This window comes from Ambystoma mexicanum, chromosome 5p, assembly GCF_040938575.1.
Source record: "Ambystoma mexicanum isolate Mex_15411 chromosome 5p, UKY_AmexF1_1, whole genome shotgun sequence".
In the NCBI taxonomy this organism is placed as follows: Eukaryota; Metazoa; Chordata; class Amphibia; order Caudata; family Ambystomatidae; genus Ambystoma; species Ambystoma mexicanum.
Window position 1 is genome coordinate 279,882,340 of NC_090930.1, and position 17,228 is coordinate 279,899,567.

The following is a 17,228-nucleotide window of genomic DNA, read 5'->3' on the forward strand; positions in this document are numbered from 1 at the left end:
AATAGGCCTCCTTACAACTGTGGCGGTCCGGGAACAAGGTGCTGGTATTTCCCATTACTGCTACTCTTTCTGGACGGCACCACTATGAGTGGGAATGCCAGTAACAACGATGCTAGTAACATCGTAAATTGTGCTACCGCTCCCGGTAGTACAGTGAACTGAAACAGCAGGACCCTCCGGAAGCAGTGCCGGAAACACCAGCACCATGGAAATAAGGCAGCATTACAACAGCAGTTTTCCCAGAAACACCAGCACGAAAATGCCAGTGGCACCGGGAAAACCGTGCCAGAAACACTGGCACCGCGGAGAAGGCAGTAACCAGGCCCATGTGTGCAGGAACAGGCCACATGTGCACCCAATGTACACAGCTGCACACAATGAACACAGGGACTGCTGCAAAGGACAACACCCACGCCACACACACTTTCCAACACAACCATGCTGCCTCTCGTAGCAGTAGTCATGGACTTGGAGGTGCTGCATGCAGGAGTGCAGCTTTATGAGCAGGAGCTGCATCAGTGGCAACAGGCTGACAGGCAGTGGAGGAGGAGGATGAGAAAGAGAATGCAGATGAACAATGGCATGCAAGTTGCGCCCCAGAGGTGTGTACCTATACCCCACAGAAGGGCCACACCCTGGGCTCAGACTGACAGGCTGATCCACACACTATACCGCCTGTACAGGGAGACCATCCTGGAATTTGTGGAGCACATCCAGGACAACATCCAAAGCATCATAGGCATCTGGACTGACATACCCCCGCCCCCCCGTTGAAGGTGGCGTCAGTGCTGCACTTTCTTGCCACAGGCACATTCCAGCACTCAGTCAGCAAGCTGCATGGCATCTTGCAGCCAGCATTTTCAACTGTGCTGGTGCAGGTCCTGGATGCCCCCCTGCACCATGTGTCCCAGCACATCACCCACCAACAACACAGGCACAGGTGAACGCCACCAAGGTCCTCTTCCATGCACTTGCGGGCATGCCCAATGTATTGAGAGCAGTGTACTGCAGACATGTAGAGCTTGTGGCTGCCCCTGCCACAGAGGAGGTGCATAGAAACTGAAAGCTGCGCCACTCATTGAATGTGCAGGTCGGCTTTGATGCAGATCTCACAATAACCCAATGCTGCGCCCACTTCCCGGGATCAACCCATGACTCCATGGGCCTGAGGAATAGCACCCTGCCTGCGTACATAGCGCTGTATGGGGGATAGCAGACCAGGCTATTGGGTGAGTGAAAGCATCAATACACACACCTCTTTGTATGTGCATCTTTGCATAGGGGGACGTTCACTGGCACCAGTGCATGACCCACATTCACCATGCCAATGCAGGGACACAATTGACACGCAAGAGTGGGTGGCCGTGACTGGCTTCTACTACATGTGTCAACGGATGGACACACCATCTGAATCTGGGCATAGATGGACAGGCACATGCAATGCACAACAGGTACCAGAATGCATCCCTGCCACGCCACAATACCCAGCTTATCCCGACTCAGCCCCACCCACAACCACCAACCCCTTGTAGAGGAGCAGCTGAATGCCTCTGCAGGAAGTCCCGCCCCCATCCTGCCTATATGTTGGAAGCCAGAGAACGCGACATGCACAACACCCGTGATGGTGCCTATCCCACAGAGAGCCTTCGAGAAAAGATATCCATTGAGAAGACCCTATATGATGTATCCCCATAGAGATGACAATCTCTTGGAAGAAATCCCCAAAGGAATATGAAGATGAGAAAAGGAGAAGTTGGTGATGTCACAAGAAGCAATCATGACACACTGAGAAGAGTGGCTGAAGAAGAGAATGTATAGACCTTATAGAATCTGATGACGAAATAAAGAAGCGAGTAACCTTATATGTGTGAAGTAAAGATTGCACATGTGAAGAGCACTGCAGAAAAGGCAAGCTGTTTTATAACTGTACAGATGCAGCAACGCAAGTAGACTAAGTAATCATATAGGCTGGCTATACCTAGCGAATAGACTGCAGGCGGTGCTGACATTATATAGAATCTGGACATTCGATGTCACAATTTTAGTAAGCTCAGACCCACAGAGAAAGAAGGATCGAAAGCTGTGCCACAGCAAGAAAGCAGCTGAATATCGTGGAAAGACCGAGAAGGCTGTCTGGCTTGGTGTCAAAGGCTGGATCGGCCAAGAACTGATTATCTATCTTTGAAGAGCAGTGAACGTGAGAAACGGAACTATCCCTTGTTAAGGTGCGAGGAAGAAACACCATGAGTGCCGAGTTGTATTCATTTAATACTATTAAATGCGAGAAAAGGAGCCACAGTAGGGTCTCCTGTCACATGGGTTAGATGGAAATAGAAACTGGGCATGCAGCGCTAGACTTGAGATAAGAACGTGCTCACACCCCAGTATATTCTCAGGAGCAAGGATAATTAGCAAGGCCAAGTACAAAGACAATCTGCATGACAGAAGGCATGAGTGATGATGGATGTCGAGTTAATTGGGTGGGGAGACATGGTCAAGTCCACCCACTGACACCTGGGGTTCCAGCTTACGTGCTGCTAGTGAGTCGAATGTTCCAGAAGGGCACGAGCATGCCAACCAATTGTAGAGGGCCGTATAAACGAAGAGCCCTATAGTTTGATAGCCAATGATGTTCCATGCATCTAATAAGTGTCAAAGATGACTTGCACTAGGGGTGGGCATAAGTTGTTCACCTGACTGTTGAGACCCAATCACAACCTAAACCCTTACAGAAAGTATACTTAGATGGTCCCCTTAAGCCAACCACAACTCCCCATAGGTTTTTCTTGTTTGCCAAGTAGTATGACGTCACGTATGATGAACTATTACTATAAAATCTGTGTTTTTTATGAAATGCACTGAACAAGCTTGTGTGATGTTGGTTGATGTCCGTTGTACTCACTGTTTTAGACAATTGATAATAAAACAGTCGGAATAAGACTTTTTGCCAACTTCCTGAGTTTTTCTTATCATTTGGTATAAGAGTTATTCTGCATCCCCATCCATGCATGACGCCTTACTGAATTTAACGACCATAAGGGTTCCCCATGCTTGGGAGTCAGACCCTACACATGGTCTGACTAGCATTGCCTGTCACAGGGTGCATCAAGGTGAATGAGGGCACGAAGGTGCACAGACACATATGCATGTGTCACTCAATCACATTCGTATATGTATGCACTGCCCAGTCACTTGAATCTAATGGGCCTTCCTGTGTCCCGTTCCACGCAGGTGATTCTGGTAATCCTTTACTACCATGGCTGATGACCCCTGTGAGAGATCCCCAGACTCACCAGGAAATAGCATACAATCACGCTCACATCCGAACATGCATGGCAATCGAGCAGACATTTGGACTGTTGAAGGAACATTTTTGGTGCCTTCACTGCTCCAGTGGGGCACTAATTTACAGGCCAGTGAAGGTGGGGAAGATATTCCTGGCCTGTGCTATGTTGTACAATATGTGCATCAGGCGGAACATTCCCGTGCCCCCGTACATGGACATGCCTCCAGCGGACACTGATGACGATGGTGACAGTTAACATGCAACAACACCAACACAGGCATGTCAGTGATGGGCGTCCAGCCCGCCAGGAACTCATTGGGAACTACTTTTGAGCACCCATCAATTTCACAAAATCCATGGCACGCACTGCATGTGGTGCAGCGCAATAAAAATGCACACCACTTCACAAACTGAATGTCCAGATGTAAATGGCTTTGCACAACCATGTGAATTTTGGAATTAACAATCATCACCAAATGTGTGGCCCAGCACTCCCTCCCCAACTAGCCCTCCCAAACACACCCTCCCCAAATAACCCTGCCCACCACCCCTTCCCCCAAATGCCCTCCCATACACACCCTCCCCAACAAACCCCCCACCAGCCCCCACCCAAATAGCCCTCCAAAACACATCCTCCCCAAAACACTGCCTAGATAGTAGTAGTGGCACATAAATTGTGGTACTGGGTCACTTCTGTGTGCTCTTGTCAACTGACTTGCCCTTTTTCGGAGACCCTGACAGACACAGGGAGCGGCGCCTTGGGCATCTCTGTTGCGAACTGGCAGGCGTGGTAATGGTCGAGGGGGGGAACCACCCATGTCCCTGTGCTCTAGAGCCATCTGCAGGGAAAGGGTGAGGGAATCAGCTAGTGCGAGCAGGATTGTTGCGCATGTGAAGCAGCCCAGGGCACGGGCACAGCATCGGCCAGTGGCTTGCACACTCTCCGGCATCATCCTTGTTTCCTCGAGCTGCTAGCGCACAATTCCAGTCATCTCCTAGTGCCGTGCTTGGATTCACTGGATGCGTGCATCCATTTCCCTATGTAAGGATCTCATGGTGGCAACAGTAAAGACAGACATAAGTGATCATGATTCAAGGGTGTTTATTTAAACAATGTGCAGGTTGGAAAAACACCTAACCTAAACCTAAATCTAAGATGGAAGCAAGCTTCGACTATCAAATGAAAAATAAGGCAGTCCTCGTGGCGTCTTGTCAAAGTAAAAAGGCCTATACTAAAAAAAACTATTGCCAAATCCGTACAACTAATTATAGAAAGGGTGTGGCATAGGGATTTCAATAAAGGAAAATGTGTTCACAAATAATAAGTCAGGATGTGATTGCCAGGGGTCTCCCTTGCCCACGTTTTCAGCACTGGACAAGGTGGGTCTCCTGAGCACAGCACACACTCGGGCTTTCCCAGCACGAGTCGACAGTTCCATTTCAGCTATCAGGTTCTTTGAAGGGTACGTCTCTTTTCAATAAAAAAGTCTTTTGCCTTTGAGGGCCTGATATTTTCAAAAAACAAACACAAATGGTCTGTTCCACATATAGCTTTGCGTGACGGTCTCACCCCTGCGTCCCTCTCTTACAGGTGCAGGCCTCTCACAGTCATACTTGACAACTCAATTTAACCCTTTAAGTGCCATGGGTTTTTCCCCCCAGTCCCAAGGCCTTTTTTGGTGATTTTGGTATGTCGCCATTCAATGATTTGTAACTTTATTGTTACATGAGATATCTCTGCCAACTTTGGCCCCTTTTTCCCACATGTAGGCGGTCGTAACGCCACCCACGAATCCTAGGTTGCTGTAGGGGGGTGAGAGAAAATAAGCAAAAAGATTTTTTTTTTAAATGGCAATAAAATGATGTACAAAAAAGCCTGTGGTTTTTCCTTGTAAGAGCTAGAAACAAATGGTTTGTTGTGCTGAATTCCAATTTCCTGGCTTTCAAGAACAGGTTGATTGGAAACGAAAAGAAATTATTTTGATGTGGTTATCAACCGTTTTGTGAAAGGTAGGCGATTTTGGCCATTTTTGCCAATTGGACATGCTTGGACGGAATGGAAGAAAAGGGTAGGAAAGCTGAATTGGAGGACAGAAAGGCATACATTTCTGAAAAGTAGACAAAATTCCAAGTTTAGGAAGGGGTGGTTTTCGCAGGTCAGGCAACAACTAGGTAGGGGAAAATTCCATAATTTGGGAAAAAGCGGGAAAATGACTGAAAAAAAAGGTATGTGGTGGACATGGTTGGCCTTGTACGACAATGGTTTCTATGAATTTTGAGAAAAACAATGCTCCACTACATTCCCCCGACTCTTGCAGTTAGGAAATAACACATTTTTTGTAATGTTTCACAAAACAAGCAATACCACAAGCCAAAAATCGGAGCCATGGTACGCAGGAGTTTTATGCTTACGGCCTGAACAGACATACTTAGCATGTGTAAATCAGGAAAACCAATGTGGTGAGGAAGGGCAAGCATACATTTTTTGAATGACCATAGGCAGACCTTTTCAATGGTAGATGACGTGTGCAGTTTACAAAAGTGTATGGTGCCTAAAGCAGCGACTAAATTTAGGTCACATTTGGGAAATGAAAGGGTTGTGTGACAAAGGGCAGCAGCAAATGGATCGAAACGATATGAAATCCATGCAAACACAACAAATGTCATACCATCCCGCGTTCCCACAGGTGTCCCGACGAAAACGGTAGCTCACATGTGTTGGTGCACGTACCTGGGGGCAAAGGGGAGAGCCAAACACGCAGCTAATCCCAAGTCTTTTCTGACAGCTGATTTTCACTATTTTTTCAGAAGGACGCACCATACAGATTTGGGCCTAGGGTGTCTGAGCCACCAAGGAAAACAGGCAACCCCATGCATTTCCCAAAAATAGGACACCCGTGGGAATCCGCAGAGGTCTTACTTGTGCAAATCGGCCCAGAATGTATTACCCAGAAAGCCTGGAAAAGTCTAAAATGTGGCCAAAAAAACACAATTTCCGCACATTCCACTCGGCTCACCCACCGAAACACGCTGCCAACAACACATGGCCTACTTTCTCGCGTTCCCACAGGTGTCCCGACGAAAATGGTACCTCACATGTGTGGGTGCACCTACCTGGGGCAAAGGGAAGAGCCAAAAACACGGCTAACCCCAAGTCTTTTCCGACAGCAGAATTTGTTGATTTTCGTGGAAGGCCGCACCATACAGATATGGGCCTAGGGTGTCCAAGCCACCAAGGAAAACAGTGAACCTCATGCTTTTCCGAAAAGAGGACACCCGTGGGAATCCGCAGAGGTCTGACTTGCACAAATCGGCCCAGAATGTATTACCCAGAAAGCCTGGCAAAGTCCGAAATGTGGCAAAAAAAAACAATTTCCACACATTTCACTTGACTCACCCACCGAAACACGAAGCCAACAACACATGGCCTACCTTCCCGCGTTCCCACTGGTGTCCCGAAGAAAACGGTACCTCACATGTGTGGGTGCACCTACCCGGGGGCCAAGGGGAGAGCCAAAAACGCAGCTAACCCCAAGTATTTTCCGGCAGCTGAATTTCATGATTTTTTCTGAAGGGCGCCCCATACAGATATGGGCCTAGGGTGTCGAAGCCAGCAAGGAAAACAGGGAACCCCATGCATTTCCAAAAAGAGGACACCAGTGGGAATGCACAGAGGGCTCATTTGCACAAAGCAGCCAAGAATTTATTACCCAGAACCCCAGACAAAGTGAACATTGTGTTTTTTCCCCACCAAATATCACACTTTGTCAGGGATTGTGGCTAATAAAAACTGGGGCAATTTGCGCAAGGCAGACCTATGTGGATTCCCACTGGTGTCCTCTTTTCGGAAATGCATGGGGTTCCCTGTTTTCCTTGCTGGCTTCGACCCCCTAGGCCCAAATCTGTAGGTTTCCCACATGAACAAAATGTGCTGTGCCGAAAGGCTTGGGGTTACCAGTGGGTTGCCCTTTTCCGTTTGCGCCCCGGTAGGTGCACTCACACATGTGAGGTACCGTTTTCATTGGGACACGTGTTGGGACACGGGAAGGTAGGCCATTGGGGTCATTACAACCCGGGCGGTAAGTGAATAACGATGCCGGTAAAGGATTACCGGCATCAATTACTGCTCCGCACGATTATGATACGCCAACCCGCTATTAGCTGCACCGTAAATAACGGTGCCGCTAATAGCGGCAGGAGGGCGGGCACGCGACCCTTCATGCCGGCAATACCGGCATGGCACAAACAGGGGAACATCACAAGTCGGGCGGACATGCAAATAACGCCCTACTGAAGCCCGAAAAGTACCATACCAGCATGGAGCAAATACCGGCATCGCGGACCACCCATAAACGGCCATGTGCAGTGTTCCCAACTGCCATAGGTGCACACAATCAGCACAGGTGGAGGCAATAAAGACTCGGCCAGCACAAAAGGAGCACGCCCCACCCCTTCCCACACCCAGTCACACACCAAACTGTTTCCAATACTACTAGCAGTGCTGGGGCTGGAGGACATGATTGCACTGGAACTGCTGCAGCAACAACAACAACAACAACAACAGGCAGCACAGAGGAGACGCAGGAGGAGAAGGAGGGTGAGGCAGGCCCAGCATGCCCAACCAGTGCAGCCAGTGGCTCCACGCAGGCAGCCCCCAATCCCTCGCATCAGAGCCAGTCCATTCAACCTAACCCCTGAGCAGATCCACACCCTGTACCGTCTGGACCGGGACACCATCACCACCATTGTGGACATGATACATGACGACATTGTCAGCCTGATTGAAACACGCACCGCCATCCCACCCCTACTGAAGGTAGTGTCTGTGCTCCGCTTCCTGGCCAGCACACAGTGGGGCACATGCATGGCATATCACAACCATTGTTCTCACGTACGCTGAACCAAGTGCTTGATGCCCTCCTGAAGCGCACAGGCGACCACATTTACATACCACGGACTGGCTAGGAGATCTCAAACACCAAAGTTGGTTTCCATTCACTGGCCTGCATCCCTGGTTGCATTGGCGCCATCGACTGCACCCATGTGGAATTGGTGGTCCCACATGCCATGGAGGTACCATACCGCAACCGTAAATTATATCACTCCATCAACGTGCAAATGGTATGTGACTCAAACAAGATCACCACACATTGTTGTGTCGATTCCCTAGATCAACCCATGATTCAATGGTCCTGCGGAACTCCACGATACCACGCTACATGGAGCGACATGCAGGGCAGAGATCATGGCTTCTCGGTGAGTTGGATGTTAGGCTCATGGAAATGGGATGTGGGTAGGTGATTGGGGGAGAGATGCATACTTCACCTGGCTGAGATGGGGGCGGAGAGATGCATACTTCACCTGGCTGAGATGGAGGGGAGATGCATACTTCACCTGGCTGAGATGGGGGGGAGATGCATACTTCACCTGGCTGAGATGGGGGGAGAGAGGTGCATACTTCAACTGACTGAGATGGGGGGGGAGAGATGCATACTTCACCTGGCTGAGATGGGGGGGGGGAGAGATGTATACTTCACCTGGCTGAGATGGGGGGGGGAGATGCATCCTTCACCTGGCTAAGATGGGGGGGGGAGGCATACTTCAGCTGGCTGAGATGGGGGGGGGGGAGAGATGCATAGTTCACCTGGCTGAGATGAGGGGGAGAGATGCATACTTCACCTGGCTGAGATGGGGGGGGGGGAGATGCATACCTCACCTGGCTGAGATGGGGGGGGGGGGGAGATGCATACTTCACCTGGCTGCGAGTGCCTGAGAGAATGGACCATGCTCATACCCCAAAGCAGGCCAGACCGGACCTGACACCTGACCACATAATGCAAGATGTAAGCAGCCCTACCATGTAAATGTTGCAGTGCCACAACCATACTATAGGCATCTACATGTGCACTGTACTCAATCAGACCGTATCCCCCGCAACACAATGCAGCTACAAGCAATTAGTATGGCCAATACACAGCACCAAATACCATCAACAGAAAGGACTGTCCCCCATTACTGCGTACAAAGGAGTCACATGAGGGACAAATATATTAATACAGCACTACACTGACACAGAGGTCCTACAAAACTGCATGTCACCATTTGTTGTGCATAGTGAGATCATCATGAGGCTGACATCAACGGTGCCAGGATGAAAGCATACAAATTACTGGACATCAGCCAGATCATGGAAACAACCGGCGTGGACTAACACAGTGCAAGGACCCCCCTGCGCCCACTAGGCGATGGCATGCACACCTGTTCATAAAAGGAATACACACATAGCAGTCACATCATGTGTCTCCATTCATGCATGGAAATGTGGTTCAAATCAGGAAATAAATGAATGCCATGGTGTCATTGATACAGGTTCCATATGATGTGATGACTTACACATAGAACTATAAGGGCAGGTCAGTGAAAAAAACTGTTTCCATATTTTAATAATACAATCACATATATAAAACCAATATAAAATAAGATACAATCAGAATATAATTTTCTAATATAGAGCCAATTCATAGGCTACACCTCAATTTGGAGCAAAGACAGAAGGCAAAGAAATTATACATCATGTTTCACAATCATTAAACACTTTTACAATAGATGTCTCTAGTCTCTCTCTGTTATTCCACAGAGGTAACTCATCTCGACATGTTTCAGTTCTTAATGTCTTTCATACAGAACTTTCGTCAGGAGAAAAAAGTGTGCATCCAGTTCCTATTGTGCGTCCAGTTTGAGTAGAGATAAAACCACATACAATACACGACCTGTCCAAAGTTAAAATAAAAGGAGAACTCGTGAGCTATTATTGCTACAATCAGTCTCAAAAAGTTCACCAATGAACTCAGAACCCTTCACCTAAGATCACCATATTACCTCAGGGGGTCCTTGCGGGCGCGTTCAATCCTTATCTTGAATTGTAAGGATTGTCAAAACACCATGGAGTGTCGGAGGGTGTTATGAGACTGAACACAGGTGGGTTTGGTTTCTACTAGTTGTAATGTGGCTTTCCTATAAGTGCCTTGAGCGTGCCACATCTTTCATGTTTTGCGAGTGGCTAATTTAGATCTTCTGCTTGATTTTAGAGCAGCCACTGAGAGGGGAGAGTTCTGTGCCCTCCTACAATTCAAGATAAGGATTGGACGCCCCCGCAAGAACCCCCTGAGGTAATATGCGGATTGATGAAAATGTCCATGCATTATACCAAGTACATTGGACATTGTAGATGTGGCCAGTGGGGTATGAAAGCATGGTGAATACCACATGTACAGCACAATATGTTACCCTAGTAGTGCCCCAATAACACACTGCAACCTTCAAATGGGCCTCAGTGGACCACCTGCCAAGGTTTCTAGAAGTTGCTTATGATCTTGATCTGTGATCTATGATATGATCTGATATGATAGGTTATTTATAACACGCTTAATGCCCATGCAGCAGTGATCCCAATCATAAAAGTGAAACAGGCAAGCCCAACAGGTATAACTTATTTTCACTCTTTTGGTAGCGCAGTCTGAGGGCAGCCTATACCCTTCAGGAGAGGTCTGAGCTGATACAGTTGCAACACAAAAAACAATAGTACTATGTTCCCAAAATGCCTTAGTTCTTGTCTTTCGGATCTCAGCAGAGCCAGGCTTTTCAGCATCAGACCAGAAGCATGGGTGCCTTTGCGCTGGACTGGGGTCAAGTCGGAGAGCAGCAGCGATGGGGCCCAATGATGCAGTTCTATTTGGCAGTGGTGCTGATTTGTGGGTAGAAAAAACGCTGGGAACAGTAGACCGTGCCAAGTGGATGGCACTGGAAGACTCAGTGACCTCTGGGCCCGGACAAGGGAATACTTGCCTTTAGCGCTGTGCAGGCTCGGCTGACACAACACGGCAAAGATGTCAAAGCTTCAGCATTGTCATTGAGCAGAACTCTGAGATTCAGGGGTGGTGGAGCGTCGAGATCCAGGATGATTATGATGGTGTCAATGGGGCCAGCGCTGAGCAGCTCTGCTCAGGAGGGCCATGGGTCCGAGTGGGGCCGACAGGCCAGTGGGCAGACTGCAACAGGCCTGCTCAAGCCATCCTGCTATTTATACAAATATCGGGCCGAGCAGGGCCTGATGGGAGAAAGGAACTGCGCTACAATCTGCTCTTCTGCTGGGCTCTGCCTGCTGGAGCTTCCCCCTACACGTGGGACAGGCAGCTCTGCAGATGCTCAGAGCTTCCGGGGGGCTAGGGGGTTGGGGCTGGGTCAGGGCCTGCCTTCTCACCCTCGCTTAGCGGGGCTTCCCAGAACTGACCCAACCGTTGCCCTCTTGCATGCAACTCATACTTAGCTGGCAGGGGAGAATCTGATCTCAAGGGCAGATCTCCCAGGGTGAGGCTTACCAATTGCACATCGGATTTGCTGACCCCTGCTAAGTTCCCAAATGCGGGATACACAACTGCATTATTTCTGGTAGTGGGGGACTGCGTTCGCGCTCTCCCCCTGATTTATTGGTGAAAGAAAAGGTAAAGTGTGCACTAGGCCTGCTAGGTTGCATACTTTAAGATTGTGCTCACATTGCGGTTCTTCAATTAGGTTAACCTTTGGGTGATCGCTTTTCCACATTTTATCTGTTGAATTGAATTATGCTTCTTTCATCACCACAGAAGTAATGTGTATTACAGCGATAAGCCGCCATATCTATTGGGCACACTACACATGCTCAGACAGCATAAATAATAATTTGTACAGGACAATGCTGGCCTAAATTGGGAACAGCCAGCATAGACATGTTGCTACAGGGGTATATTTTGGGTACAACCAGCATGACAATGTGTTACATCAGTGACAGTGCTGTTTTACACTGTGGACACATTGATCATTAAAATGTGTTGTGTTGTAAAATGTTCTTTTCTGCTGTTGGTGACATGGAATTTTCATGTTCCCCTTTAGAACTGATTGTAAACTTATGGCTTTTTGGTCACCTTTTCTGCTGTAAAATGCACCATTTCAACCCCAAATTTGAAAAAAAAGTCTTGGGGGGGAACCCCCCCAAACCCTCCCTAGAATCTTGTACCTCCCTCGCTACGCTCGGTCGCCCCCACTATTTCAGAAAAATATTAACACATAGACACTGAAAGAAATCATAAGGAACTAACCTTTGATCACTGCCCATGACACCAAAAGCTATCTTTGGAACTGCATGGCTATTACTGCCTGTGATGTTATTGGCCCTCATTACGACCCTTGCGGAAATGGGAAAACGATGGCGGAAATGCAATACCGCCATCGAATAGCGCTCGGTGCGACTACGACCCGTCACCGCAAAGTACGAAGCCATTAGCGACACCGTAGTGAACGCCAACGCTAACTGCACTAAGCACGCGCGCGCGCGCCATGCCAAACCGCAAACACCACCATGGTGCAACGGTACGCCAATTCCGACCCTAGCGGACATGTACCTAACGCCATCAGGCATGGCGGAATGGACCATTCCGCCATGGTGAGAAGTACGGCATCGCGAATCAACCGTAAACGGCCCCACTGAGTGCCTGTACACCGCTCCCTGCCCACAAAGTACAACTCCCTGTAGGTGCAAAGAAGTCACAATGCAACCATTGAAAAGTACAAAGCACCCATGCATGCCAACGAACAAAAGCAACACAAGAGGTGCCAATGGGAGCTGCAGGGCACAGATGGCACGAATACAGAAGCCATCCCAATGGACATGACCACAGTCCCCCACCAAGAAACGCACGCAAACACAGGCACCTGTGCCCAGCAACAATCCGAAAACACATCATTCCACCAGTCCACCTGGCTGACCGGCATCTGTTACACAAAACCCAATCCCCCGCCCCTGAGCATGACAACATTCAAACTGTCACATTGGCAGCCCCCATCCCTGACCTCACGGGCTCAGTAGGCAAACGCGCCCAGTACAGTACCACGCAACTAAACCCCGAAGCAGGAACCCAATGCAGATCTCCTCACAATACATCGCCCCACAAATAGGCACATGCCACATCACTTGCAAAGAAAAACGCTACACGGGCCAAATCCGATCAGAAATTTAATGCACAACTAAATCACCAAGCCCATACAGCCATCAGGCCACGAACTCAAAAACACATTCCACCATTGAGGGCTGCATCCGCAAGAAATGACCATCCACCACTTGTGTGACGCCCTGTTCCAGCATGGTACACAGAGCCACATTCACGTACGAAAAGGCTACATGGAAGCGCACACAACCGCAGGGCCGTCCCAATGTGGAGGCACTAGTCCAGCTGAAAGGCCGAAATGTTGCTCCGAGCCACCAGTACTGCGTAAGGGCATGTGGGCCACTGGCGATCGTCCCATAAGATCGTAATGCTGCTCCACCGATTAACACGAAGCAGCAGGTGTTGGGAGTAAAATCCATCTGCAGGAGTGGCATACAGATGGAAGTGGCAAAAGGGGAGGAGATACCTGTCAACCAAAAGAAAAGAACAAGAACAGAATGGCCATCAGAACCACATACGAACAACTCACTTCAATGAGCACACGAAATCCACAGCCATATGCATGCTAGCCCACTCCAAAGGATCATCACCACCCCAAAACCACTTGCGACTTATAACTCTCTATATCGAGGTGTAAACACCATCACAAACGAGTGTACCTGTGCATGCGTCTGCCATAACAGAATCCATCAGAGGGGAATGTTAACGTGCATGGACACAAGTGGCTGAGTGCGCGTCGAGACAGGGAGGGCTCAACAAGGCCAGATAGACGATGGGCCCACTATGGCAGCCCTGCATCACATAGCGTAGGGGAGGCGGATAGACCCCAAGAAGCCCTGTACAAGGGAAACTCTGCATCAAATCACCTGCCCATGCATCCATTCATCATACCCTCATCCAGGAATCAAAACGCCTGAATAATTACTCACATGACATTAGAAACATCCATTGAGTCTGTGCGTAATGCAGCCTGCTAAATCCACAGTGCCCCAGCCCGTAAATCCAGTGTTGTGAAGTAACATGTATTTGGGAATGCCCGGCCTCATCGCCCACGTAGCTATTGCGCATCCCAAACTATTCATATCAATCATTGCTCCCTCGCCATGGGCCCTGTCTCAAGGACATAGAACAAAAGAACGTTATATTTGCAGACAGACCTGTGGGCATCTCCTCGCCGCTAGCCGGAAACCGAAAGCGCCGCCCTTCGAATTCCTCATTTTCAACATCACGTCGATAAGGCATCTGTGGCCGTTTGAAATCACTAATTATTCCATCGAGTGCGGCTGTGCGTGAAAATGGCAACTGCCTTCACCCACGAATGGGAAGCCACGCCCGTCGTTGCAACTCGGTACAGTGATGCATGAGGGCCCACCGTTACTCGAGTACTACGTTCCACTGACCCTTCACAAGTCCGTTCGCGACTGCACAGATAGTATGGGAAACAATGGGACCACAGCAGAATGAACATATCAACCAATCTTACACGGCCATCGGGTACAAATACATGAATGCAATAGCAAGATACAAATACCCGATTAGCAGCGTCGTGCGCGGGACATGCTCGGCCAAAGGGGAGAGCAGTTGGCACAGGTGGAATCAATCACCACAGGTGGAGGCCATACAGCCTGGAAACACATAAATTGCACAGCCAGTCTCCTCCCACAACCACAGCGAAATGCTACCGGCAGGACTCGCGATGTTGGCCCTGGGGAACCTGATAGCACTGCAAGTGCTCCGACTCCAAGAGGAAGACGAACATCAACTACAACCAGCCGCACGGAGGAGACGCAGGAGGAGGAGGAGGCCAAGGCAGGGCCAGCAAGGCCCACCAGCACAGCCACTACCACCACGCAGGCAGCCCGCAATACCACGCCTCCGAGCACATCCGTTCAACCTCACTGATGAGCAGATCCACACCCTCTACCGTCTGGACCGGGACACCATAGCCGCCATTGTGGACATGACACAGGCTGACCTAGTCAGCATGATAGATAGCCCAACCGCCATCCCACCCCTACTGAAGGTGGTGTCTGTACTACACTTCCTGGCCACTGGCACCTACCAGCACACAGTCGGACAGTTGCATGGCATTTCTCAGCCACTGTTCTCACGGACACTATTCCAAGTGCTCGATGCCCTCCTGCAGCACGCAGACGACTACATCTCTCTACCACGCTCGGAGCAGGAAATAACCAACACAAAAGTGGGATTCCATGCACTTGCCGGCATACCGGGTTGCATTGGTGCCATCGACTGCACCCATGTTGAATTGGTCGTCCCACATGCCATGGAGGCCCAGTACCGCAACCGAAAACAATTTCATTCCCTGAATGTACAAATGGTGTGTGACTCCAACAGGATCATTACGCATTGTTGTGCCCGATTCCCTGGATCAACCCATGATTCCATGGTCTTGAGGAACTCTACCATACCACGCTACATGGAGCGACACGCAGGGAACAGATCCTGGCTACTCGGTGAGTCTCATTGCATGCATGATGATGTGGGGTATGTGATTTGGCAATGTACTGGCAGGAAGGGGGGGGTGTGTGCGTACGTATCAATGGCATTCCACATCCTACGTTTCTCGTCCACATACAGGTGATGCTGGATATCCACTGAAGAGATGGCTCCTCACACCAGTCCGGAACCCACGGGACCAGCATGAGGAGGACTACAACCATGCCCACTCACGTACCCGTGTAGTCATTGAGCAGGCATTCGGCCTACTGAAGACTCGTTTCCGCTGCCTGAGCAGGTCTGGCGGGGCACTCCTGTACCACCATGAGAAGGTTGCAAAGATGGTCATGGCATGTGTCATGCTCCACAACATGTGCGTACGTAGAAATGTGCCCATGCCCCCTGACGCAGAACTGCAAGCACCTGATGATGGTCATGATGAGGGTGGGGATGTGGCAGCACCTCATGGAGTCTGCGAGGCACCGGAGGCCCGTGACATCCGTCAGCATCTCATTGATGTATGCTTCTAGCACTCACGCCTGGTGGCTGATACATGGACACGGGACTCGTGGCACTGCGTGTGTCTGGGACATGCACAATATGGACTGTACGCCTATGATGGCCTAGTACACAAAGATCAATGTCCACACATCTCATTGGTTGATCGTGCACTTTTTATGGCATATGTGATATCATGTTGAACACCCTATCGACCCGCCACCCAAGTGAGCCCAACACACCCCCTCCACCCTCCTACCTCCCCCCCGAACACCAGTGTCCAAAGATGCTCATTGTCAGTGGGCTGTCGCTATTGCATGCCCCCTCTGCGGGTATCAGGGGCACCCCTGCCTGTGGAGCGCCGGGTCCTCCCAGATCTACGTTGGGGGCTGCCCTGGACGGAACTTGCAACGGATGATGTGTCTGCCTGATCACGTCCATGCATGTCCCTAAGGGTTTGCGAGAGCTCAGTGAGCACACGGCGCACTGCGGCAAGTTCGGCACATACGTCTTTGGACGTCGCATGCAGTTCCCCCCTCAGGCTCTCGGTGCTTCTCTCCATTTGGACTCTCAGGCTCTCGGTGCTACTCTCCGTTTGGACTCTCAGGCTCTCGGTGCTACTCTCGATTTGTGCCCTTAGCGTCTCAGTACCTCTCTCCATTTCTGCCCTAAGTGTCTCTGTTGATGTTTCTATGTCTGCCTTGGTGCCCCCACATTCATCGGCATGGCCCTTGAGGAGTGTGGCCATTTGCTGCTGTTGGACGATTAACTTGTCGAGGGACTGTTGCCTCTGCTGGGCCATGGCCATTTGCGGTGGTGTCACAGAGGGGCTGTTGTCCTCATGTTGCCTTGCCACAGGGCTTGGGGGGGATGGCCAGTCGTCGTCTTGTGGGTGCCCCTGCGTGGTATCCTCATGTTGTACGGGATGGGACAGACAGGGGGATTGGGACAGGTCATGGATGGATCTGACTTCGACATCCCCGTTTTCTGTGTCCGAGCATGCT

General features: G+C 49.9%; 1 non-coding gene across 1 annotated transcript; it reads left to right on the plus strand.

Moving 5' to 3' along the window:
• The first annotated feature begins 11,604 nt into the window (after positions 1-11,604).
• On the plus strand, positions 11,605-11,766 carry LOC138481819 (U1 spliceosomal RNA). The gene has a single exon (XR_011274429.1). It is a non-coding gene; the product is annotated as a U1 spliceosomal RNA (small nuclear RNA).
• Positions 11,767-17,228: the final 5,462 nt, after the last annotated feature.